Source organism: Xenopus laevis, chromosome 8S, assembly GCF_017654675.1.
Source record: "Xenopus laevis strain J_2021 chromosome 8S, Xenopus_laevis_v10.1, whole genome shotgun sequence".
In the NCBI taxonomy this organism is placed as follows: Eukaryota; Metazoa; Chordata; class Amphibia; order Anura; family Pipidae; genus Xenopus; species Xenopus laevis.
In genome coordinates, this window is record NC_054386.1 from 38,448,823 (window position 1) to 38,474,633 (window position 25,811).

The following is a 25,811-nucleotide window of genomic DNA, read 5'->3' on the forward strand; positions in this document are numbered from 1 at the left end:
ATGCAGCTCTATTTAATGGACACAGTATTCTTCTGGCCATGTAATTAAATTGGCCTCATTGCCCATTAAAAAAACACAACGGCAGCAAATTGTGCTGCAAACTAGCGTATGTGCCGAGAAAGCACAGCCTGATCCAAACCATTGCTAAATTAATGATATCCCATTGTTGGGGGAGCAGCAGTGAGGTTTGGAATATGATTGGTTAGTGGTGGTAGTGGCAGTGGTGTCCCAGAGTGGTTTGGGAGTGACCTGCAGCAAGGGGGTAAGAGGGCCTGTGAATGACCGTGAGCATAGAGGGTAGGATGGCTGTGTTCTGGACATGGAGTGCTAGTAGAACTTGGCCCAACACTGGTTAGGATCTGGCAACTCTCTAAGGCTAACAATCTATATTTCTTTATAGTATCCGGTAGCACAGGCAGGAACCCTTCCAACACCCCTTGTCTCTGCCCCTTGCTTAGACACAAACTGTAGAGCATCTCTCGATTGGATTGACACAATTTTCTTGCACTATGAGAGAGTTTGGCAGTTTTGCCCCTTGGAGGTCCAACCCTTTGATAACTGGTCATGTTTACAGATGTATGAAAAATATTAGCACGTCAGTCATTCTGCCATAGTTCCAATACTATCAAGGACAGGAACCCCAGAGCTCATGCTAACTGACCTTCAAGCTGGGTTTCAAGGGTATCTTAGAGCAAACAGACAGATTTTACTTAAATGTTTTCCTAACATCCATTCAAGGCTGACTCACCCCACCCCATATTGGTGCATTGTATGCAAACTGCAAAAGACACCACTTAGCAGATGCCGGGTATTACAAAAAAACCTGCATTTTGGGAAAAAAACCAAAAACTTACCCTTGGTTCCCAAATCAACCCCTTTGTCCCTGTCTTCCAGGCACTTTCTTCTCTCACCCACTAGCACATAATGGCACAATCTGAGACCATATGATGAATCCAAGTATTCTGGCTGGCACTTTTAATGAAATTAAACTATTAAAGAAAACGCAAAATAGGAAACTGTTGCAAGATACTTGTGGCAAAATGCAGCAGTGAAGCTGAGGGGAGGGACAATTGCCCTTTCTGATCCCTGTGCAATAGTAAAATGTTTAGGTGCTGTAAAATCAGATTGTTACAAAAAAAAATCTACACAACCAGAGCTTTAAAAAAGATTCATGAAGAAATTGCAGTACAAATATATAAGCAATTTCCATTGTGAATATATTCAAGTAAAAGAAAACATTAATATGCATTAGCTGTATTATCCGTGCAATATTTGGTGATACGAAAGATGAAAAGTGAAAACTGCCATCTCCAGCTCTTTTGCCACCCCCTAAGGCTCAGAGCTTTCCAAGCAATCAACCCGCCGGCACTAAGGGTCCCCTGGGCTTGTTTTTCTGATTTGTGCTGAGGGTGGGGGGAGCATTGTCAACTTAAAATAGCCTTGCTCCTGAACTGAGGATATAGTTGTGTGGATGTATACATGTGTGTACTGTATGTGTCCATGTTTTAAAGAAGAAGCAAAATCCAAAAAGCAAAATTACATTCTCTGTCCCAAGCTTTTGTATATAGTGCTGTGGGTTAGAGAGGGAGAGAGAGATGCTTGTATACATGTGGGATGTCATATCAAGTGATAACTTTCATTTATAAATAGTTCCCTTACTCATGAATTTGAATATGATGGAGTATTAGGAACATCAAGAAGTGTCGACTGGGCCACCAGGGTCCAATCAGAAATCCAAACTCTAAACTTCTAGCCTTATCTTCATTAAGCCTTTATGTTTTCATACATAAAAGATGAATTACCTAGATATAGGCATACAAGGCAAAATGAAGCAGGATGGCACACTCACACCTGGAGCCAAAAGGAGTATTCCTAATGGACTGGTCCGACAGTGCCATCAAGTCTTATCTTCAATTCAGTAACAGACCTCTAAGGACAATGGCATATTTAAGGTTCCTCTCTTGGTGTAGAAATACAGGTATGGGACCTGTTATCCAGAATGCTCAGGACCTGGGGTTTTCCAGATAACAGATCTTTCTGTAACTTGGATCTTCATACCTTAAGTCTACTAGAAAATCATGTAAACATTAAATAAAGCCAACAGGCTGGTTTTGCTTCCATTAAGGATTAATTATATCTTAGTGGGGATCAAGTACAACCTACTGTTTTATTATTACAGAGAAAAAGGAAATCATTTTTGAAAATCTGGATTATTTGGATAAAATGTAGTCTATGGGAGACAGCCTTTCCATAATTCAGAGCTTTCTGGATAATGGGTTTCTGTATAACGGATCCCATACCTGTACTCATTACCTCTCTATGCCATTTTGTCATTGACATGAGTGGAGATCGCCTGTTCAGGGCCAGATCTGTGACAAGGAAACAAGGCCTGGGCCTAGGGTGGCACAAATGAAGGGGTGGCATGCTGCCCATTTGCTTGTTGGGGTAAGACACCTTTTGCAATTTGTATATAAAACTAAATGTGAAAGACAGGAGGGCTCATTTGCATCCGCAAGAGCAGTACATAACTTGTGCTTCTTTCCATGGTGACTTGTGCCTAAAATTACTTTCATTAAAAGTACCATTGTTCAAATAACCACTCCCATATAGTTGCGTTAGGTGCTTTTCAGTGCTTCCTCTGCATCTCTTGGTGCAGCAGAACACTTGTGCCTAAAGATCTGGCACAGATGTCACGTTGAACACCGAAAATTACACCAGCCAGGTAAATATTCCATGAATTGAGCTCAATTTGCGACCAAGCACTAACACAGTTGTATCTATTTTACAGAGTCAACCACAATTTCAGATGGTTCAGGGCAGTTACGCCAAGCAAGGCTACCCACTGCACCTGCGATGGTGCTAGAATTTTAGGAAAAAACACTGTAGGAAAAATACATGTCACTATGCCAAGGTAAGTGATTGTGACTAATGGTGTTTTCTCTGCTGCCATTTTTGCACCAGTGGGAACTATCAAATACCGCCCCACGATACATAACACTGATTTCTATGGCATATGCCACTGTGCTCATGGGATAGATTTCTGCCCTGAAAATGCACATTTCAGAGTTTGTAGGCTGAAATCTGCCCTATGCAATGACAAGTGGATATCACTGAAGTTTAGGCAATGATGTTTCATTAGACTGATTAATAAGTTCAAGTTAATGGGAGTCACATAAAGCTATTTTGGGTGTTTTACAAATAAGCTGGGCTGAAGATCCTCCCCCACTTTTAACATCAACCTAAGAATCAGGGGTCCCTTGTCTTATATCACTACTCTGAATCCTAATGACTTGGTTATAAAGAAAATAGAGATAACATAAAGGAGTAATTAGTGATGTAGATAAGGATCACTGCTCATGCCTAATATTCTACTTTCTGACAGCCACAATGCGCTCAGGGACAGAATGACATTATATTCCCTTAACCAACTAGAACAAAATATATACAATATATATATATATATAGATATATGACGACGGTTCTAAAGGAACCGAAATGCGCTGATGTGGGGCAATATGTGATGATCCAATAAACACTTTAAGCACGAATACCTGTGAGTGCCTCCATTCTCTACATTCATTATATATATTATATAATAAACATATATATATATTACAGTATAAAGTTCATGGCACCTGTAGCGAACACATCTGTAACTTACTCTTTCTGCCTTTGACATGAATAGCAACCATCTGCACAGTCGGATTTGGTCCCAGAAATAGTGATGGGAGAATCTCTCCCGTTTTGCCAAAAAAATTGCAAATTTCCCGCAAAACGGAGAATTTTTTTTTGAAAAATCATGAAATCGGAAAGTTCACGAAAAAATCATGAAATTCTACAGTTTTCACAAAGAAATTGTGAAATTCTACCATTTTCATGAAAAAATAGAGGAAATCGAACGTTTTCACAAAAAAATCGTGAAATTCGAACCTTTTCACTAACAAATCGAGCAATTCGAACCTTTTCACGAAAAAAATCAAGCAATTTAAAAGTTTTCACGGAAAAATCGTGAAAATCAGAAATTGACGCCGGGAGATTTGCGCATTTATTCACCGGCGGCGAAACACAGCAATTCCCCGAAATTCGTGCCAGGCAAATTTATTTGCCCATACTACCCAGAAATACTAACTAACAGGCAGTGGCCAAGGCAGGTAGTACTAATGGTGAAAGGTGCAGAAAATGGCATACATGAGTCTTAATCAGGGCCAGGCCAAGCTGACCAGTTGCCCTAGGCAACTCGTCCGGCCAACGAGCTACTGTATAGCTCCTGTATAGCAATAACAGAGAGGTGTGTTGCACATTTACGTGATATTGTCAGCCAGCCAGCCTGTGTGCGCACCCAAACATGCGCACACAGTTGACAGCACAGTAACAGAGAGGAGGGTAAAGCGCGGGAGGGGAGGGTAAAGCGCGGGAGGGAGGGGAGGGTAAAGCAGGGGAGGGTAAAGGAGGGAGGGAGGGAGGGAGGGAGAGGAGGGGTTGGAGGGTAAAGGAGGGGAGGGTAAAGGAGAGGGCAGCGAACACGGACTAGGGGTAGCAGAAGACACTTAATAGGTACCTGCCAAGCACCCCCTTACCGTTGCTCCCTAGGCAAGTGCCTCTTCTGTCTACCCCTAGTTCCGGCCCTGGCTAAATCGTTTTTAGTGAGAGGAGGGTGTTTCAGGCTAAACCAAGTCACAAATACTTGATTATCATCATTTGGCTGCTGTAATCAGACTTCCCCATTGGGATGGGAGCAAGTCATCCAATGACATTGCATTGGCTCTGCTCCTGTATAGCAATAACAGAGAGGTGTTGCACATTTACATGATATTGTCAGCCAGACAGATCCTTCTATAGAACCCAGAACAACAACAGAATGGAATAAACAACACCTAACCCATTTGGCCACAAAAAAAAATATTAGTGCTTAATCCATTGAAAGGGGATAAATGCACCTCTTAGCTCTCGGGACAAAGAACGAACATAACGCCCAGCTATTTTATTCACACAGCATGTCCCTAATGGCAGCTGTGAATAAACACACTGTGTCCTCTATAGTAACACAAGGGCATACAATCAGAAAACATGCCCCCTCAAATCCCTACCATCTGCACCTGCTGATCCTGGAAATATTTCCTATCCCCTCCCAATATCTTATCACATAGGATACCTCTTTTGGCTGATATGTGGGGAGTGAGTGATACTTAAAAACAGTCAGTTTCCATGTCTTTATTAGAGTAAGAAGGTTTTCTGCCTTCCCAGTGGGAGAGCAGTAGGGCAGTTACAGTAATAACATGACAAGACTGGTGCACAACATCATTGCAGAGAACAATACAAATGGTCTTTGGTAAAATGTATTTTCAACTTATTCTTTGTTTTTAACACATCTGGAGTGTTAAATTGTATGCATTCCATCCGGCTGCTAACCTCGCTGAGCCTAGTAACCAGGTAAATATGCCCAACTGTGGCTATTGACAGCTACACCAGAACAGCAAGAACACAAATCTACCTTCTCAATTACACTATCTGGTTAGTAGGAGAAAGGTAAAACATAAAGGCAGACTTCAAAAAAGGAAAAAAAAAAGCATTAAAACAGAATTGAGCCAAGATATAATGCCACCCAAAGCAATTCTACATGGCCTGGCACCCCACCAGCAGTGGCGTAACACACTTACTGCTGAAAGAGCCAGGGGCACGTGGGGCCTGGCATGGGCCTGATTCCTTGTGCATTGGGAAGATCACTGGTAACCTATAAGTAGGTGCAGCACAGATATCTGCTTATTATGTGCACAGGGGACCAAGAAAACATCTTCACGGTGGGCCCTGAAGTTACACCACTGTCCACTTGCAACCCCACCCCCGTTGCTTCTGCTAGTCACCCGTCAACCTCCATTTATCTCTCCTATGCTGGGAACTGCACCCTAGACAGGTGCCTACCATTGTTATGGCATGAGGAGGACACTGATCAAAGGTAGGTCCTCCGTGGGGGTCTTGAAGTGAAAAAGTAAAGGTGGCCATAGAAGCACTGATAATATCGTATGAAACTAATTTTTGTACAATATTCGTGTGTGTTTTTTAAATGGGGTCAGCTACCCCCATTTGAAAGCTTGAGTCAGAATAAGGTAAATAATTAAAAAACTATAATTGTAGACCAAATGAAAATTGCTTAGCGTTGACTATTCTATGACATTCTAAACATTAATTTAAAGGTGAACCACCCCTATAATATAGCCCATCAACACAATGTTTAAGTGGGCCCTAAAATCATTTTGTTGAAATTCTTACTACTGAGCATAATAGGTGTCAAATACTTTACCCCCAACTGTAAAAATGAGGCACATAATATCTCCTGGAACCTTAGTTTAAAGGCAGAACTCATTAATGATAAACAGGTCGGTTTGCTGTGAATTCTAAAGCACCGTTATTGCTGTGTCTACGGGCAATGCCCCAGGGTATAACAAATGGAGTGAAGTGCCTCTGGCTGCACTGGATATTTGTTTTTCCACTATAATTTTAGAATTGACTCCTTCCTCTTTTCTTTTCAATTGCTTTTTATTGGATTTTATAACAATAATAATACATCAATAAACAATTCATTTAGTAAATTGACATGACAAATTCAAAGCAAATTAAATACATTAGGTTAAATTAAATAATTGATAAATTAATAGAAGTATATTAAACAATACTAGTTAAAGCCAGTGAAAACTAGAAAAAAGTAATAACTGGAAACTACCATGTGGCCTATGAGTAAAATAATCACCTTGTTTGACATAAATTCAAAGAGAAAAAATATTGTATTGATATGAATGGGACAATTAAAATTCAAACCTGATAGATACCAATATCTCATTGGATCTCAATGACTCCTTCCTCATTATAAGGAGAAGGGCGTGTATGTCTGTCTGCATCTCAAAAGCCCTTCATTCAGTACAGCTGGGAGAAAGCACAATGGAAATGAGGTATGGGAATGCAGCCAACAGAACAAGAATTGGGCATAGCACAGCAAGGTCCTGCTGGGTGAGAGGAAAACATACAGAGGGTGCATCTGCCAGGATAGGTGTCTCTGGTAGGGATAGGTATTGTGCCCCAATTCAATATCTCAATCAATATCCTGTGATACAATTTGTGCTGTTCTTGTAATGGTTACATTTGTATACAGTAACACAATACAAAATTAACCATTACAATCCTGTTTTCGAAAAACCATATGGGCAGGACTCCAACTACATTGTACAGGTGTGGGATCTGTTATCCAGAAACCCGTTATCCAGAAAGCTCCGAATTACAGAAAGGCCGTCTCCCATAGGCTCCATTTTATCCAAATAATCCACATTTTTAAAAATAATTTCCTTTTTCTCTGTAATAATAAAAGCGTACTTTGCACTTGATCCAAACTAAGATATAATAAATCCGTATTGGAAGCAAAACCAACCTATTGGGTTTATTTAATGTTTACATGATTTTCTAGTAGACGTAAGTATGAAGATCCAAATTACGTCACAGTCCTGAACACTCTGCATAACAAGTCCCATACCTGTACTTACAGTCCCAAAGCCAGTGTCCTTTCATTGTGCCCTTTAGTGATGAATTATTCAGACTGTAGACTTTTTGCTTAGGTCTGTATCCATCCCTGAATGGGCAACTCTGCTATTTGTGGTGGTACTTTATAATAAAGAACATTATTAATAGAAAGAAAGGAATGGACAGAGATAATTACTTCTGGCCATTAATTTAAGTACCTGTCTATGCATCGGTTATTTATGATGTGGTTAATGGGTATTTTCAATGCTCAGTTTCACTTTACCCAAGGCAGAGTCTATATTTATATCTATGTTATTGTTCCCTTGAACCTCTACATGACCGTTTGGTGGCAAAGCTAACTTGTAGCCCATACCACCTATGAAATGTCTGCTTTCACACTTGGTACACAAGTAAAAAGCTGCTGACCAGTTGCAATGATTTCCAGGGTAGGCAAGTTTCTTGTTATGTATTTGTGGATTATTTTTAACTTTTTTTTTTCGTCACCTTTTTTTCGCCTTATTTATGAAAATCTGAATTGTTTTGATTGTTGTAATTAAAAAAGTCTGACCAAACTAGAAACCACAATTGGACCTAATTGGACCTAATTTATTATAAAAAAAACACAAGTTTAAAAAAAAATGTAGCAAAAATCCGAATTGTATGAGTTTTTTTCTGAACTCGTTCAATTTTCTTAGGCTTTTTTTTTAAAAATGCTGAAATTTTTCAGATTTTTGCCCGAAAAGTCGGATAGCGGGATTATTGGACTAATTCCAGAAACTTCCAAATAGCATTGGGACCTCTCCCATTGACTTATATAAAACCTCGGTAGGTCTGAGATGCCGGATTTACGGATTCAGATTTTTTCCATTGTCGAGGTGTAATAAATCTTGAAATATTCGAGGTGTTTTTTTTACACTAAAAATTCGGGATTTAATGTTAAAAAAAAACTTTTTATCAAGTTTTTGGCATTCGGACTTTAATAAATTACCTCCTGAATGTTACTTAATGGGGGTCTAGTGGTACAAATGAAAGTCATCCACCATCAGGGTTGGTTTAAAGGCCAAGTACAGTCTATTTCACTGGGGGATGCCAAAATTTTAGGCACCTTCCAGTGATATAGATGCTAAAGTTTTTTCTTGGGCTGGTGCTCCTGTTAGGAGAAAACTGCAATTGCCTATGGAAAATATACCTAAGTGCTGCACCCGCCTTAGATCTTCATTTCTTTGGCGGTCAGTGCATTTTCAGTAGAGTAGATATTGACGGGTTTACTCTACTGCAGGGGTGCCCAGACCTTGTGATCTACTCCTGCCCCCCTGATGCCATAGTGAGAGAACTCATAGCAGGATGGCACAGAGTCAATTCCATGTATAAATACCCCCAATACCCCAATTAGCTAAAATACATTGAAATCTACAGGTGACTTTAACATGCAACAATTTTTTTTATGCTATCTTTCAGGATCTTTAAAGTGATCCACTGATAGACCAAGATCAACGTCTTGGGCACCCCTGCTCTACTGCATATGCAAATATATATTTTTTTAAGCAGCTTTCCGGTTTGGTATTTTAGCAGTTATCTGGTTGCTAGGGCACAATTTACCCTAGCAACCAGGTAGCGGTTTGAACAAGAGATGGAAATATAAATAGAGGAGAGTAACAATAGTAGTACAGTACAACTGTAGCCTAGCAGAACAATCGTTTGCTGGAAAGAGGCAAAGGAGGAAGGCTTATAATAAAAAAATAGAAAACATAAAAAATAACCAATTGCAAAGTTGCTAGGAATAGGGCATTCTATAAGATACTAAAATGTTTACTTAAAGGTGAACCACTCCTTTAACAGTGCTCAGGCCTTGGCAGGATGCTTGGCCTTAGGGTGAGTTCAAAATAAAAAGTCGTTGTTGTCCCATTTAGAAAAATGCCTGTGCCATTAATTTTCTCATTAATTATGATTGATTGACTGAGCATATTGCCAGTCTCTGTAACTGTCCTTCAATCTCTTGTCTGACATGTTAAATATGTACTGAATGTTAATACAGAAATAAAGTGGCTATTAAAGTAAACAGCCTTTTTAAAGGAAGTAAGTGTCTGAAAGTATTCAAACGGTTTTTTCCCATTGGAGATATACAAATACAGGTATTGGACCTGTTATCCAGAATGCTCTGGGCCTGGGGATTTTCCAGTTAAGGGATCTTTATGTAATTTGGATCTCCATACCAGTAAAATAACACTTAAACATGAATTAAATCCAATAGTACTTTTTTACCTCCAATAAGGATTAATTACATCTTAGTTGGGATCAAACACTAGTTTTTGGGTCAAAAAGTTTTTCAAATTCATCAATTTATTTGGGTCCCTTAAGTAAAAGGTTTAGAAATGGATATGTAGGTATAGGGTTTGATACCCAAAAACCCATTATCCAGAAAGCTCCCTGTGCCTCCCAATCCCATGATGCCCTGCTTCCTTATGCAGATCATTAGGTTTGCATTACAATCTGCTCAGACATGATGCTCTGTACCTAGGGTTGCCATCTGTCAAGGGCATGTCCCGTTCAAAACTTTCTACCCAGTTTTAAACATTGTTAAAGGAGAAATAAACCCTAAAAAAGAATATGGCTAAAAATGCCATATTTCATATATTGAACTTATTGCACCAACCTAAAGTTTCAGCATCTCAATAGCAGCAATGATCCAGGACTTCTAACTTGTCACAGGGGGTCACCATCTTGGAAAGTGTCTGTGACACTCACATGCTCAGTGGGCCCTGAGCAGCTGTTGAGAAGCCAAGCTTTTATCAAGCAGAAAATGAGGTTTGTCTAATATAAGATGATACTACAGAGCTGATTATTAAATTCTGATGATAATTGCACTGGTTTCTGTGCTGCCATGTAGTAATTATCTGTATTAATTACCAGGGCCGCCATCAGGGGGGCACAACTGTACCGGGCCCCAGGGCTAAAGGGGGGCCCAGCTGTGCTGGAAATTTCATACGGAGCCAAAAAGAACCGAAGCCACGAAAATACCCAAAGCCACGAAAAGACCCCAAGTTGAAGTCCTGAAGCCACAAAAAGATCCTAAGTCATGAAAAGTCCAGAAGCTAAGAATGAGCCAAAGAAGCTGAAGAAGAACCTAAGGTAAGTTCCACTGAACACCAATGTTTTTTTTTAATTTTATTGAACCCCTATGGGGCCCCTGACCACCAATGTTTTTGTAAAAAACTTTTATGGGAGACCCTGCCGCAATTTTTTTTTTATTTATAGGGGGGCCCTTGCCACCAATGATTTTTTTAAACTTTTAGGGGGCCCTGACCACCAATGTTTTTGTAAAATTTTTTATCAGCCTTATATTGTGACATTTCTGTTCTATATGTACTGTATATGTGAGTGGGTCCCTAAGCTCAGTAAGTGACAGCAGCACAGAGCATGTGCAGTGAATCAGCAGAAAAGAAGATGGGGAGCTACTGGGACATCTTTGGAGACACAGATCTTTACTGCTAAAGGACTGTGGTTGCCTTGCGCTAGTACAGAAGCCCAAAACATAATGTACAACATTTCTAGCTACTTCTTTTGCTAAACTCTAGTTCTCCTTTAAAACCTGACACACATCTACAATAACCACGCCGCTGACATCACAATGTCATCACCCTAACATCACTGACACACCCTGATGTTGCTAACCTGCTCCCCAAACTCATCAGTCTGTAAGCTTTGACCAGGTTTATCCACCACCAAGATTTATATTATTTTATATCAATGGAAAAAAAAAAATATATATATATACATATATATATATATATATGAGACAGGTTTGGGGGGGTGGTTGAGGGTCTGGCACTTGTCTGAGCGCTGTTCTCCTCATGCGGTCTCTTTGCCTTCAGCCAGGCGGACTGTCAGCCTCTGTCTGCATCTCCCATGAAGAAATCATCCATTGCAGCTCCAGGCCAAGGATTCCATTACAGAGGCGTCTGAGCCCAGGAAGCGCACAGATGCTGCTAAAAGAGGTTGCTGCATCTTAAACATCACAGTTATGGGGGCTGACACTTTGCTTCTTATCCCTGGCTTGGCTCCCAGGAATCAGCCGAGCTCTGCAGTCTCTCTGGAGACACAGCATTGGGAAGGAACAGACACACACACACTAACACACAAGGCACAACACTGCTGCTAGTATAACTAATCCCAAGACACAGGCAAACTACTATTGTTTAAAGGCCAAGAGGGGCCTGTGCGTCAACTGGCGGCTTGAAAAAGCATAATAAATAATATGACTGTATCTATACTGCATCCTCTATAAATCCTCACGGGGTGTTTATAAAGTGATTATCATTAACGGGGGCATCTAAGTTCAAGTTTTTCCATAGAGCAGTTTGTACCATTGCCGAGTTTACTAGTTGGGATTCTGCTCGTTATTGCTTCTGCTGGGGGTTCTGTTTAACCTAAAAAAAAAAAACCTAATTTTTCCTTTCCATTTTTTTGTGCTGTGCAGTAAATTTGTAATACCCTTTTCTTGCGATGCTGACCTGACCACCTAGAGCCCCATTCCAAACATCCCTTCTCTTCCCAGATACGCCAAAAATCAGCAAACAACCCCCCCATGACATGATCACCCTGTTCCCGTTTTGTCAGCAGCCCACCCATTTATGCCAATGCCCCGCCCCCTTTCTTCACCATTTGTCTGCCCACACCAGCCCACCATTAACAACTTCTGAAAAAAGCTGACCCTAGAGGTAATATTCAAATATACTGTACCCACCCACCTGGAGGGCCTCCAAAGTCCTTAATGTTAATTTCTAGGCAATTTTGAGGTGAAGTGACTACTGCAGTACCTTCAGTGGCCATATGATGGAAGCATTGCATTTTTCCCCACTGAGATGGGTCAGTATTATATATAAATTTAACACCTTGGAGTTACCAGCATGGAATCATCTTCCTCTGTCACAGTACCAGTCATTATGACGGTTTCACTGGTCTCTGCTGAATATTAATCTCATATAAACCTACCCTGCCCCCGGTGACATCAGACAAGTATGGCACTGTTCTATAAGATATCACAGCACACTGAATCGGGCTGATTCAGAGTTGAGAGAGTGGGTTAGAGACATGTGTATATATATATATATATATATATATATATATATATATATATATATATATATATATATATATATATATATATATATATATATATATATATTTATAGGGCAGCCAAGTTTGGGAGTTTTACTTTGAAAGCAGCTAGTAAGTTGCAGGTAAAATTCTTAATGAATCAGATGAAAATTAAATGTAGGACTGGCCGGATATGGGATGACTTTGACGTAGTTGGCCATCTTAAATATATTGCAATATATGGACAAACAATCCCTGTTTAATGGTAAGGCATTTTTCAGTAGCAGTATGCACAAAATGTCTCTGTCTTAAATATATTGATAATGTGTTGAGTGCTGAGGACTCTTGTAATTGTCTATATGTATTTTGTGGTCACAGCCTTGTTGCACCCCTGCCTAATGGTGTTAAAAACTAGTGGTGAGCACAACTTTCCCTTGTTTGTTATATATATATATATATATATATATATATATATATATATATATATATATATATATATATATATATATATATACACATACTGTATATATACAATAACAAAAAAGTACTGCACTCAACAGGCTAGTTATGATTTTAAGAAATGTTTTGATTTCCTCAGTGTGTAAATATACACCACAAACATACAAAAAAATCCTATGTCCTTCCAGACAACCCACCATGAGCCTGGGGCCTGCCTGCTCTTCAGTCCCCCAGACTACCCAGTTATCAACTAATCTTGCCAACTGCCCTTTCGACACAGCCCTTGGCCTTTGAGTCAACCCCCCAACCCCGCCAGCAGCAACAAAGATCACCTTTCCAAACTCCTGAGAGAGATACTTCTAGGCTCCTAATACTGCATTTCTCCAGAAACAACTGCCAGGCAACTTTTGGTCCCACCCTTAAAGGAATTGTTCAGTGTAAAAATAAAAACTGGTAAATAGATCGGCTGTGCAAAATAAAAAATGTTTCTAATTTAGTTAGCCAAATATGTAATGTATAAAGACTGGAGTGACTGGATGTCTAACAGAACATAGCCCAACTTCCTGCTTTTCAATTCTCTTGGTGTACACTGACTGGTTACCCTAGTTACCAGGCAGTAACCAATCAGAGACTTGAGGGGAGGCCACATGGGTCATATTTGTTGCTTTTAAATCTGAGCTGAATGCTGAGGATCAATCGCAAACTCACTGAAGAGATATGTCCCATGTGGCCCCCCTTCAAGTCACTGACTAGCTCAGAGTTATAAAGCTGAAAAGGAAGTAGTGTTCTGGCTATTATGTTACACATCAGTCACTCCAGCCTTTATACATTACATTTTTTGCTAACTAACTATATTAGAAACATTTTTTATTTTGCACACTCTATCTATTTACACAGTTTTTATTTTCACGTTGAAGTATTCCTTTAAGTCACAAACCTGAGGGATCCTCACAGCTAGTCACTAACTAGGAGTAAACCCTCCTGGTATTGTCATTAACTGCTTTCCTGTGCTACTCTTTAGGTCATTGGGATCCAGGATGTTCCTTGCCATGTCTGAATAAAAGCATGATATTTACGCAATCCAAACATAGTACTACAGGCGCACCTGGTGGACTCACTAGAGGTTCTCAGTAAATTAAGAGACTACCCTTGTCTACCACCATGTATGCTAGCACCCTACCAAGTCCGGCAATCCACCTTAAAATTGGCTAAAGTCAAATCTACTTAATAAACTTCGCTTTGTGGAGAAACTCAGTTTTACAGCAGTTTTACAATTGAAGCCATATGGTTCTGGTCAGCCAAGAAACTTGAATACCTTGGATAAGTGACACATAATTTGGATTTTGGATAATCTGGATTTTCCGACCCTGCAAATATTTGGATATCTTGCAAATATTTGGATATCTTAAATAGAGAAGTTTTGGCACCCAAGCAATGGTTATGTCAGAATTTTCAGTCATCTCATTTTTGTGCATAGAGCACCCTGGGAAGGTAGTTTTAACACTACTGGCTAATTATGTGTCCACAGTCAGGCCCAGATTTGTGGAAAGGCAGGATTTTAGGGGCAGTATGCCGCCCAGCGGCCCAGCCACACCTGCATTGTTTCAGAGGCACAAAGGATAGATAGGAGATTTGATAGTTTTTAAAATTTCCTGCTAGCCAATCTCCAGTGCTCTGGAAGCAACAAAGGAAATTTGCACATGTATAAATGTAAAGGGGAGGGGGTGGGGTGTTTTTACTATTAGATCGAAATTTTTAGTGGAAAATGTATTAATTTGAGAGGGTGTTAAATGTCCGAATAAAAAACTACTCCAACTCAGAACCGCCAAGTTTATGTACAAATCAAAGGGAGAAGTCCCTCAGATATCCTGATCTGCCCTGCGTTTCATGCAGTAATCCAAAAATGTAGTGGTTGTTGGGCAATAATCTGAAAAAAAGTTTTCAATCGTCAAATACGAAAAATTTGATTTTTTCGCAATTTTTCCCACACAGGAAATTTTTGGGAAAAAAATCAGTGCAGATTTTGTCAGAATATGTTTCAGAAAATTATCCAAAATTTTAAATTTTGATAAATTACCCCCATAGTGAGGACCAATGGGAAGAAGCAAACTGACAATATACAGTAGCTTCTTGATACCCTTTAGGGATAAACTAATCCAGCATAAATTTATACTGCTATAATTACATGGCTGTTAGTCCAGAAGAGGGTGCAACCCACTCTACATCATTAAAGGGGTTGTTCACCTTTTAGTTAACTTTTAATATGATGTAGAGAGTGGTATTCTGAGACAATTTGCAATAGGTTTTCTTTTTTTTAATTCATTATTTGTGGCTTTTGAGATATTTTGCTTTTTATTCAGCAGCTCTCTGCAATTTCAGTGTTCTGGTTGCTAGGGTCCAAATGACCTTAGCAACCATGTATTGAATAGGAGAGGCCTGAATAGAAAGATAAGTAACAAAAAGTAGCTATAACAATACATTTGTTGCCTTACAGTTCACCTGCTTGAGCATAATGTAGTACAGCCATGGGAGTGGCTGCAGGGATCCACCAATCAGATCTGTGCCCTAAAAAAAGTCATGTTTGATACTATGGAAAGAATAATGGATAAAATTAATATTTAAATTGCCAGCTCTGTCCCTGTGCTCAGGAACATCTTTCCTGTCAATTTGATGTCAGACATCAACCCACATTCCATGTTTGCTGCAGGTGCAGATACAGCCTTCCATGATTTGCATTTATTTGAATGGCAGGGAAACGCTTAGTGGTGTGTAACTCGGGGCATTAGATTTCTTTCCTCTCTGCCCAAGTTAAAATAACGTGAACAAACATGTTCAGGAAATAGGGATTATATAAATGGTTCTCAGCAGAGTAAAATCCAATAAACAGTTCATTAGACATTACCAATTATTACAAAGGCCATCTTGAAGGAAAACTATACCCCCAAACAATGTAGGTCTCTATAATAAGATGTTGCATAAAACAGCTCATATGTAAACCCTGCTTCATGTAAATAAACCATTTTCATAATAATATACTTTTCTAGTAGTATGTGCCATTGGGTAATCATAAATAGAAAATTGCCATCCCCTGGGATCGTATGATTCACTGTGCACACATACATACCAACAAACCGTACTTGTTAGGTCATCAGCCAATTAACAGAGACCATCACACAGACCATCACGAAATGGTGGCTCAAGGCAAGAGATGTAAAAGGGCATGATTTACTTAAATATATATACTAGTTTGGTAAGATTCTTTAATATGCCACTTAATATGATGTATGAACTATCTGTTGCTTAAGTGTTCATTTTGGGGGTATAGTTTTCCTTTAGCTCATACAAATAGCATTTTGGTGGATTTATGTGTGTTCTACAGCATGACAATACAAGAAATGATTTGGAGCAATTCATTTTTCTATTCAGTGGCTATTATCAAACTGCTACGATCAGGCCCGGATTTGTGGAAAGGCCACCTAGGCCCGGGCCTAGGGTGGCAGGATTTGAGGGGGGCGGCATGCTGTCCAACCACACCCACACTGGTTCAGAAACACTGGGGATGTACTGGAGATACAATCATTTTTTAAATTTCCTGTGTGCCAATCCCCATTGCTCCTGTCCCCCTTGCTATCCCACAGCCACACTCCCCAGATACTATTATCCCATTGCTACTATAGGCACCATCTCTCCCTACTATACCTGCTATCCCACAGTCACAGTCCCTTCCCAGAGACTATTATAACACTGCTACTATAGGCACCATCTCTCCCTACTATACCTGCTATCCCACAGCCACAGTCCCTTCCCAGAGACTATTATAACACTGCTACTATAGGCACCATCTCTCCCTACTATGTTACATGTTACAAAATAGCACAAGGAACTCATTATGAAATGTACAATTAATTTAAACTGTTTTGATGTCATTTCTAAGTTTAGAATGTCGTTTCTTGCAAGATGAGATTAACCCACTGCTACTATAGGCACTATCTCTCCCTACTATACCTGCTATACCACAGCCACAGTCCCTTCCCAGAGATTATTACCCCACTGCTACTATAGGCACCATCTCTCCCTACTATACCTGCTATGCCACAGCTCCACTCCCTTCTGAGACTATTATCCCATTGCTACTATAAGCACTATCTCTACCTACTACACAACCCATGAGATGAATATGTTGTGGATAGAGCTTTCCTAAATTCTTCTGATTTTAACTCACCAACATTCATAGCCTTAAGATGATGTAAGACTTGAGAGTTGCAGTTCAGGCACAAGAGTATAACATTTTAGGGTTGTGCCATAGAGCCCTAGAATCTGTTTTTCTTCCCCACCAGAACCAAGAAAGTTGATGTCCTCAGTGGCATTTTGCAAGAGACATCAATCATTTTTCATTTCCTTCCATTTCCTCCCCCCTCACAATCGCTTATTGTCTGTCCGTTAGCTGATATAGAAAGCTTTCTGTACATATCCTGTTTGTTGGGAAGGTCAGAGAAACTCTGCCTCATTCGGCATGACTGAGACTATTCAAATGAAAGACCCTCTTCTGCGCTCAAGATTCTGTGCAGTTGCCCCTGAGTTCCTGACTTCTGAAGCCCCAGCTAAGCAAGGGTTAATATCTGCTTCCTCCATTTGAGCCTTAGTCCTGGCTGTTAGGGAACACTAGTGCAGAACGCTGATCAATACATGTTTTTTATAATTTATGGTTTTGGGTGTTGCAATGGCATGTGTGACTCCCATCTTAGGACCAAACTGCCAGTTTATAGATTCTGGCAAATGGCAGAGGGGAGGGGCTGCTGTAAGATATCATAGACAGAAGGGGTACTGGCCAGAGGTGTACAGAGGAAGCTGACCCCACGGCTGCATAAGGGCTCAGTGGGGTCTCAAGTGACCTGCTCTAAATCATTCCCCGCAATTTTGTGCAGAGGGGGCCTTGTAAGGTCTGTGAATAGCAAAGGACAGACAGACATTGCTTTCAGTTGCAATTTAATTTGCAAATAACTTTAAAAACACTGAAACAAGAAACTTCCTAAATATTATCAATTAAAAATTCTGTACCGTTTTTGACATCATCAAATTACTCTTCACTCTCCCTATCTCAGTATCTGTCTCTCTTCATTCTCTCTTCGTGCAGGAGGTAGAGTCAGATTTTAGTTGAATGTTAAGTCTTTTACACATGCTTTGAAGGGGGGGGGGCGGGGGAGTTTGCACCCTTTGTCTAGAAGATGATGCATTAGAGCTCATTCTTATAAAATAACCAGCTCTGATGAAAATACTATTTTACTCTGGCCTGTACCAGAGTCAGTTATTTTGTTGGGTTTTGTTTGTGCTGGAGTTGGTTATTTTACTTAGCTCTGAAACCTCTGCTAAAAAAGGGAGCCCCCTAAAAGACATATTAGACCTACCTGTTGTTGAGAGGGACACAGCGAAAGGGGTGGTAACTTTTAGTATGTTGTACAATGGCCAATTCTAAGAAACTTTTCAATAGGTCTTCGTTATTTTTTTTATATATAGTCTTTTAGGTATTTGCCTTCTTCTTCTGACTCTTTTCAGATTTCAAATGGGGGTCACTGACCCCATCTAAAAATAAATGCTCTGTAAGGCTATATATGTATGGTTATTGCTACTTTTTATTACTCATCTCTCTATTTAGCACCTTTCCTATACATATCCCAGTCTCTTATTCAATTCAATGCCAGGTTGCTAGTGTATTTTGGACCAGAAGCTGCTGAATAAAAAGCTAAATAACTCAAAAAACACAAATAAAAAATGAAACCCAAATGATTCTCTCTGCATCATACTAAAAGTTAACTCAAAGGTGAACAACCCATTCCTCCCAACATTTTGGAAATTAAAAGAGGGAAAAAAGTTGTCGCGTGTAACGTGGCAAATTTCTTTTTAACCATGCCCATTTTTGTGGCCACACCCACTAATTTCCATGTTAATTTTACAAAATTTGGCAGATTATGAAAGTTTGAACATATTTCGGTGTTTTTTTCAGTTATTACAGTTTTGCTAATGAAGGTGAATTGCCCTTTAACCTGTTATCTTATATTGTTACAATTACGTAGTTGCTTATCTTGAAATTGTTATAAAAGTATCTCATCAGCTGCTGTGGCTGTTCTGGGCTCTCTGCCAAATGCCAATTAAGTTAGAAACATTGTTTCGTTTTCTGGCTGTTCAGTGGAGAGAAAAACTGGACATTTCAGTGCAAATGAGGGACTGCAGGTTGAGCTGTCAAAAGAGGGACTGCCCCTCTAAAAATGGGACATTTGGGAGGTATGAACAACCCCTTTAATTTATTTTATTTAGAAAGTGTGATGAAGCTAATATTACATTTTCATAGATCTCATTAAATGAGCTCCACCTCATTTCATCACTCAGCCCCCATAATTTCCATTTCTGTATCAATTGAAATACAGGCCAGACCCTTGCTGTTAACTGCTCGGCTACCAGACAACCCATAGCGTTTCCTGGACTGCCTTTTGTTGTGGGCCCAGCTTCTAATATTCAGTACCTGACCTTGAGGATAGAAAGCATACCTGTATGGCAGGGTTAATTTGATGTGCAAGCTCTTGGTAACTTGTAGCATCAGCTTCCAGCAGGATTTATTGTGCTGCTCTTATGCAGACAAGCTAATACAATGTGCATTATCGCAGACATAAATTATGCACATAATCAGACAAACACAACTCTCTTTTTTTCCCCCAAACCATCCTAATAGACTCTCTAATATCAACTGAATAATTTATGGAGTCATTAGACAAATGTATTGAGCACTGGACCATTAGATGCCCCCCACCCTGCCCATTTTCTCTGTAAAATGCTTGTGCCCAAATCTTGGCAGGTATCACCTCATGTCTGTTATGCCAGCTGCTTTTTTTCCTATCCATAATGAAGGAGGCAAGTGATTTGTGCAGTGAGATCCCCAGTCAATGCCCTACAGCATCAGCAAGAGGAGGAGCAGAGAGATGATATCACAGTGGCTCTATGTGCTGCTGCTCTCTCTTCTTTCTGCTCCATTCAGCGGCAGCACACCAACCCCAACTGCAAGTCGAGGCACACCACTGACATCCCTTTTGTTCTACTGCTAACCAGGTAGGCCCCCTTTTTACCTTTAAACCACCTTTCTGTATGCAGAATCAGCTGTGCAGCTAGGCTTTAGTAAGCAGGGATTTTGCATGGACAGAAATGCCTATTGCCCTTAGTATGAGGTTATAGAGAAGATGCTGTCGCATCTGAAAGGCTCTGCAGGGAGTGGTCAGTAATGTGTTAAATCTCAAGAGGAAGCCGTATAAAAGGGATCAATATCCACCTTTAAATTTAATGGTACGATGAATAAGTGAGTGGTCTGCCATCATCGGCATCCAATATGGATCCTACAAATCACTGTTGTGTAGCAGAATTGTACTGTATTATGATTAATTAGTAAAACAGGACTATACCATGTTAATTATGAAATACGTGCAATACCCTTTATACGATTCCTTTTACACTTCTTACAATTCCAGTTATTGGGAACAGGGGAAAGAAGCATTTCATGATGTCAGCAGGTGCTTGGGCTCCAGTGGTACCGGGGGGATGGGCTAATTCTATTTCTCTAGGGGTATGTTAGCCAACCATGGCCCCTAAACCTGGAGATAGAAAGGAGTGTCCGCCTGCAGGCTTTTTGTTAACTATTTCACTTCCAAGGATGCACATCTGTCACAGTTACATGCATAGGGAGAGGCCAAGACTCAGACTAACATAATTTTCGGTAAATAGGAGGGTGGGACACCCTGCTTCCCTTCTGCCTAAATCTATTCCAGCTCATTGGCAAAGCAATTTTGTTTTATACATATTAAGACAGTGAATTATAAAGAGGGAGGCTGCTATTAACAGAGCAAATATTCAGTGAAAGAGCACCCCAGTCAACCAGGGTATTAAACTGTGAATATGCAAGAAATCTGGTTATCAGTTAGTGGCATATTGAGCATTCTGATGAACAAGGTTATTCAGTGAGTGAGTGAGTATGCTAATGAGACAGGTTATTAGTGAGTGAGCATGCTGATGAGCAGGGTTATTTATGCGAGTGAGTGAGCATTCTAATGAATGATGTTATTATTCAGTGAGTGAGTGAGCGAGCAAGCTAATAGCAAAGTTTTTATTCAGCGAGTGAGCAAGCATGCTAACAAGCAAGGTTTATATGCAGTGGGTGAGCAAGCATGCTGATGAGCAGGGTTATCAGTATGTGAGTGAGCATTCTGATGAGATAAGCTACTATTCGGTGAGTACGCATTCTGAGGTTCTTATTCAGTTGGTTATCAACCAACAATAGAGTAAGTATTTTGATGAGTGAGCATACTACTAGGTTGACATTCAGTAAACATGTGAGCAATCCAATGAACTAAATGATCATTGGGTGAGCGGTTGAGCATCATGTTGAGCAAATGAGCACTTAGGTAAGTCAAGTTATCACTCAGTAGACAAGTGAGTGTTCTGGACATTCTAATAAATTAGGTGAGTGAGCAGTCAAATGAGCAGAGTTATTTAGTTAGTGAGTGAGTGAAGAAAGCAAGATTTTCTGGCAGAAATATCTAGTTGATTGGGAATTGCATGAAATGTCTCAGAGTAGACTTTCCCATGGGGTCGATTTGGCTAAGCCTTTCACCTCGCTAATTAAACTTGCTGTCTCTGAGTAGAAGCTCTCCCCAGTAGAAAGGCAGGCATTTTCTTAGTAAGTAGGATGCCTGAGTACATAAGGTGAGGCAAGGCTTGCTCACAGTGAGTAGGTCTGGTTTACAGTGGGCGAGGCTTGCCTTCTCTGTGGCTTCATCTGCATCATGAGAATGGTGCTATTCAGATGGAGTCTCTCTCTGTGTGGTTTTCAGTAGAAATCAGTGGACGAGTCATGGATGTTAAAATGGTAAATTGGGATATTCATTATTAACTGAATAATTGAGACTTTCCCTGAATGAGAAGAATCAATGGTGGGTGAAACTTGCACTAAGTAGGAGCAGTAGAATGTCATGCCAGTGGGTATGGTTCCCTATTGGGAGGAGGACTGCAATAATTATCCGCAACTATATTTAATACCTGCAGGTTGTCACAAAGCGGTGTTGTTTCTGCAAGGTTCAGGTAGTGACAGATGGCAGGACTTGCCACCTTAAGTATGTGCACCTTGAGTTACCTGTTGGTGATGTCCGTAAAAGGCCCCAAACCCCATAACATCACAAACAGGTTTGGGTTTAGTCTAAAGTAATGCTCCATGGACTGGAGGGGGTCCCTAGGGAAGGGAGACGACTGGGTGTGGGTCATATTTTTTTGACCTGCACGTCACTAGGCTGCATTTCTCCTAGACAAAGCTTGCTATCAGTGGGGAGAACTGCATGCCAAATGTTACCTGTTAGTAGGATTGTATGTTGGTGGGTAAGACTTGCCCAGTGAGCTGGGCTGCTGCCGAGGAAGGCTTCATTTTGGTGAGCAGGACTGCTGGCGGGCAAGGATTGCTACTATGACATTATGTAAGTGGCAAAGCATGGTATCAGTTAATATGACTGAATTCTGACAATTGTATGCTGGGGGCTGCAGAGGGTGGGACTGCATGCTTCAAATTCCAATAAAACGTGTTGGTCTATTGTGGCTCATTGTGTTAATACAAATACTGTGATATGCATTGTGATCCTACCTAATAAGAGTGCGCACTTTATCTGTCTATTTGGAGGTCTGGTACGCCTGTCAATCACTTGATGTGTCTTGTATCTGTGATACTCTGTAAGTGCAATTTCCTTTTATTATGGCGCTGTGCCTCTCTTTTATTTATATATAGGACTGTTGCATGCTTTTCCCCAAGGCTTGCTATCAGTGAGCACTGCATTGCACTGACAGTGAGTAGGACTATATAGCACTGGGCAAGGACTCCTGTGAGTAGGACTACATGCTGGTGGGTAAGGGTTGCTATCAGTGAGTGGGCTACAAACCAAGCCTGAAGCTTGTTAATGATGGTTAGAAGCAGTAACGTAACTACCCCCCTGCGGGCCCAGGTGCTGGCCATGCACCTGGGCCCCCCACCTCCCTCCAAAAGCAATTTTCAAGGCAGATTTGCTCACGTACGAACCGACTGCAAGACCCAAGCGGGTGCAGGCCCTCGTGCAGTTGCACCCCCGGTAGTTTGGCCACGGTAGTTTCCCTTATAACTGCATGCCAGTTATAAGGGAAGGGGAGACCTGTGTGCCAGTGCACTGAGTGAGCTTTGCACTAATTGAGAGTGAATCCATGCCAGCAGTTCTAGTTGAGTGGAAGCTTGCCAACTGCCTACTGGTGATTAAGGCTTGCCAGTAAGGGGGTAGACCTGTGCCAACGGGATCAAATTTGCTCCGATTGATTAGATCTCTTTTCCTTAAGACTGCAGCCCAATAGAATGTATTTATGCCCTTTGTTGTTTATATTGATATTAAATGGCCGACTGAATGACACTCAGCATCTGGATGAGGCTTGTGCATAGTGGAAAAATCACAGTTTAACCAAAGAATGGTGGGTTTTGTGGTGCGATTTGTTACCAAGGAGATGAGGAGATAGCCCTGATTCCAGGAATAGGAAGAAAGGGTGTGGAAAGGAGCTGTAAGATCCTTCCCTGATATAGACTGCTGCTCTGTAATCTGCCCACAGCATGCACTCACTGTTTGATGCCCACAGAGAACTGAAATTGGTACCCAGCAAGTGCTGCCTCTGAGGCCTGTCATAGATGGCAGCTCATATCTCACATCCAGCAGGTCTCTGCAGATTTAAAGGGAATGGCAACCCAAAAATGTATGTTTTACCTAATAAAAGAAAATATAATTATAAGCAACTTTGCAATACATTTATTACAATGGGAACAGCATAGGAACAGTTATACAAGATGATATAGAAACCTGTTATCCAGAAAGATCTGAAATTACGGAAAGGCCATTTCCCATAGACTCCATTTTATCTAAAAAATCCAAATTTTTAAAAAGGATTACCTTTTTCTCTGTAATAATAAAACAGTACCTTGTACTTTATCCCAACTAAGATATAATTAACCCTTATTGGAAGCAAAACCAGCCTATTGGGTTTGTTATGTTTACATGATTTTCTAGTAGACTTAAGGTATGAAGATCCAAATAACGGAAAGATCCATTATTGTGAAAACTCCAGATCCTGAGCATTCTGGATAACAGGTTCCATACCTGTACATGTAATTGCTACAGAAAGCAGTGTTTGTCTGTCCCTTTCTATTCTCTGTCCTGGTGGCTCACACTTTTGCAACATTGTTTAAAAAGTAACAACCAGGAATCAAAGGGGTTGCTCACCTTGAGATAACTTTTAGTATGATGTAGAGAGTGATATTCAGAGAAAATTTGCAATTGGGTTTCATATTTTATTATTTGTGGCGTTGTGGGTTCTTTAGCTTTTTATTCAGCAGCTCTCCAGTTTGCAATTTCATCAATCTGGTTGCTAGAGTCCAATTTACTCTAGCAGCCATGCACTCATTTGAATAAGAGACTGGACTATGAATATGAGAGGGCCGGAATAGAAAGAGCAATAAAAACAAACAATAACAGTTCATTTTTAGCCTTACAGAGCATTTCATTTTTTAGACTTTGTGAAAGCGTCAGAAGAAAAAGGCAAATCATTAAAAAAAATAATAATAAAGACCAATTGAAAAGTTGTTTAGAACTGGCCATTCTATAACATACTAAAAGTTAACTTAAAGGTGAACTACCCCTTTAAGCAAATGCGGCTTTCCATAGCAATTGTTTTTCAAGTAACTTTAAAAGCACTGAAAATTTTTAATAAACGTATATTGGAAAGTTTCTTAGAATAACATTTTCTTTATTAGGCAAATTTTTCAGGGGGGGTTGACTTGCCATTTTATCATTGCCCTTGCCAACTATTTAAAGTAAGTTGTTCGCCAGACGGCCACATGTATCCCTGTAAATTACCAGTAACCGTGACTTTTGCTGAACTGCAACACCCATACTCCTTGAGCAATGATATAGGAAAACAGCTGACTGTTCACTGTCGCTATGATATATATATATAGATATATATATATATATATATATATATATATATATATATATGCTTCTGTTTTTATGGGGGGACGGAGGCTTATCTGCGTGTAAATGCCTCTTATTTTCCGTATTGATTTTTTAATTAATTATTACAAGCGCTTTTGGCACCGTGTCAGTGCATCTGTGCACTTTACATTCATATTCCTCTTAGAAGACTTGCGTATTTAAATTCCGTATGACTTTCAGTCCAATGCCAGATGGCTATTGATCAGAGTCACAGGCCCAACTAATATTTCCGCATTGCCCCTTGAAGAAAAATCTGAAATATCTTTAATATCTTCTCTCGGCTGGTAATGCCTTTAATCCCTCCCAGACAGGCCTGAATTTGTGGAAAGGCCACCAAGGCCCAGGCCTAGGGCGGCAGGATTTTAGGGGGCGGCATGCTGCCCAACCACACTCACATCGATTCAGAAAATTGGGGATGCGCAGGAGATTCGATAGTTCTTTCCCGTGCGCCAATCCCCATTGCTCCAGTTCAATGATGAAAATTTGTGCAAATAAAATAATGGGACGGGGTGAGGAACTGCAGCGGGCCTAGGGGCGCCTGCTATGAAAATCCAGCCCTGCTCTCGTAACACTAGGGGTGTCTGTTGTATTTCTCATGAAAATATTCTGCAGAATAACTACATATAAATACGATATACTAAGAATAGGCACGCCATGGGCCCTTTA

General features: G+C 40.3%; 2 protein-coding genes across 9 annotated transcripts in view; one reads left to right on the plus strand and one right to left on the minus strand.

Moving 5' to 3' along the window:
* The window catches only part of avpr2.S (arginine vasopressin receptor 2 (nephrogenic diabetes insipidus) S homeolog), a 450,241-nt gene that overhangs the window by 211,057 nt on the left and 213,373 nt on the right, over positions 1 to 25,811 (minus strand). The gene's annotated exons all lie outside the window — the stretch shown is intronic.
* The window catches only part of l1cam.S (L1 cell adhesion molecule S homeolog), a 119,989-nt gene continuing 114,196 nt past the window's right edge, over positions 20,019 to 25,811 (plus strand). For 3 of the 6 annotated variants that reach the window (XM_018231824.2, XM_018231828.2, XM_018231829.2), the window contains exon 1: positions 20,060 to 20,160. The gene's annotated coding sequence lies outside the window, so the exon portion shown is untranslated. Of the gene's footprint in view, positions 20,161 to 25,811 lie in introns of all 6 variants that reach the window. The other 3 variants (XM_018231827.2, XM_041574064.1, XM_041574063.1) reach the window with 3 other exon arrangements.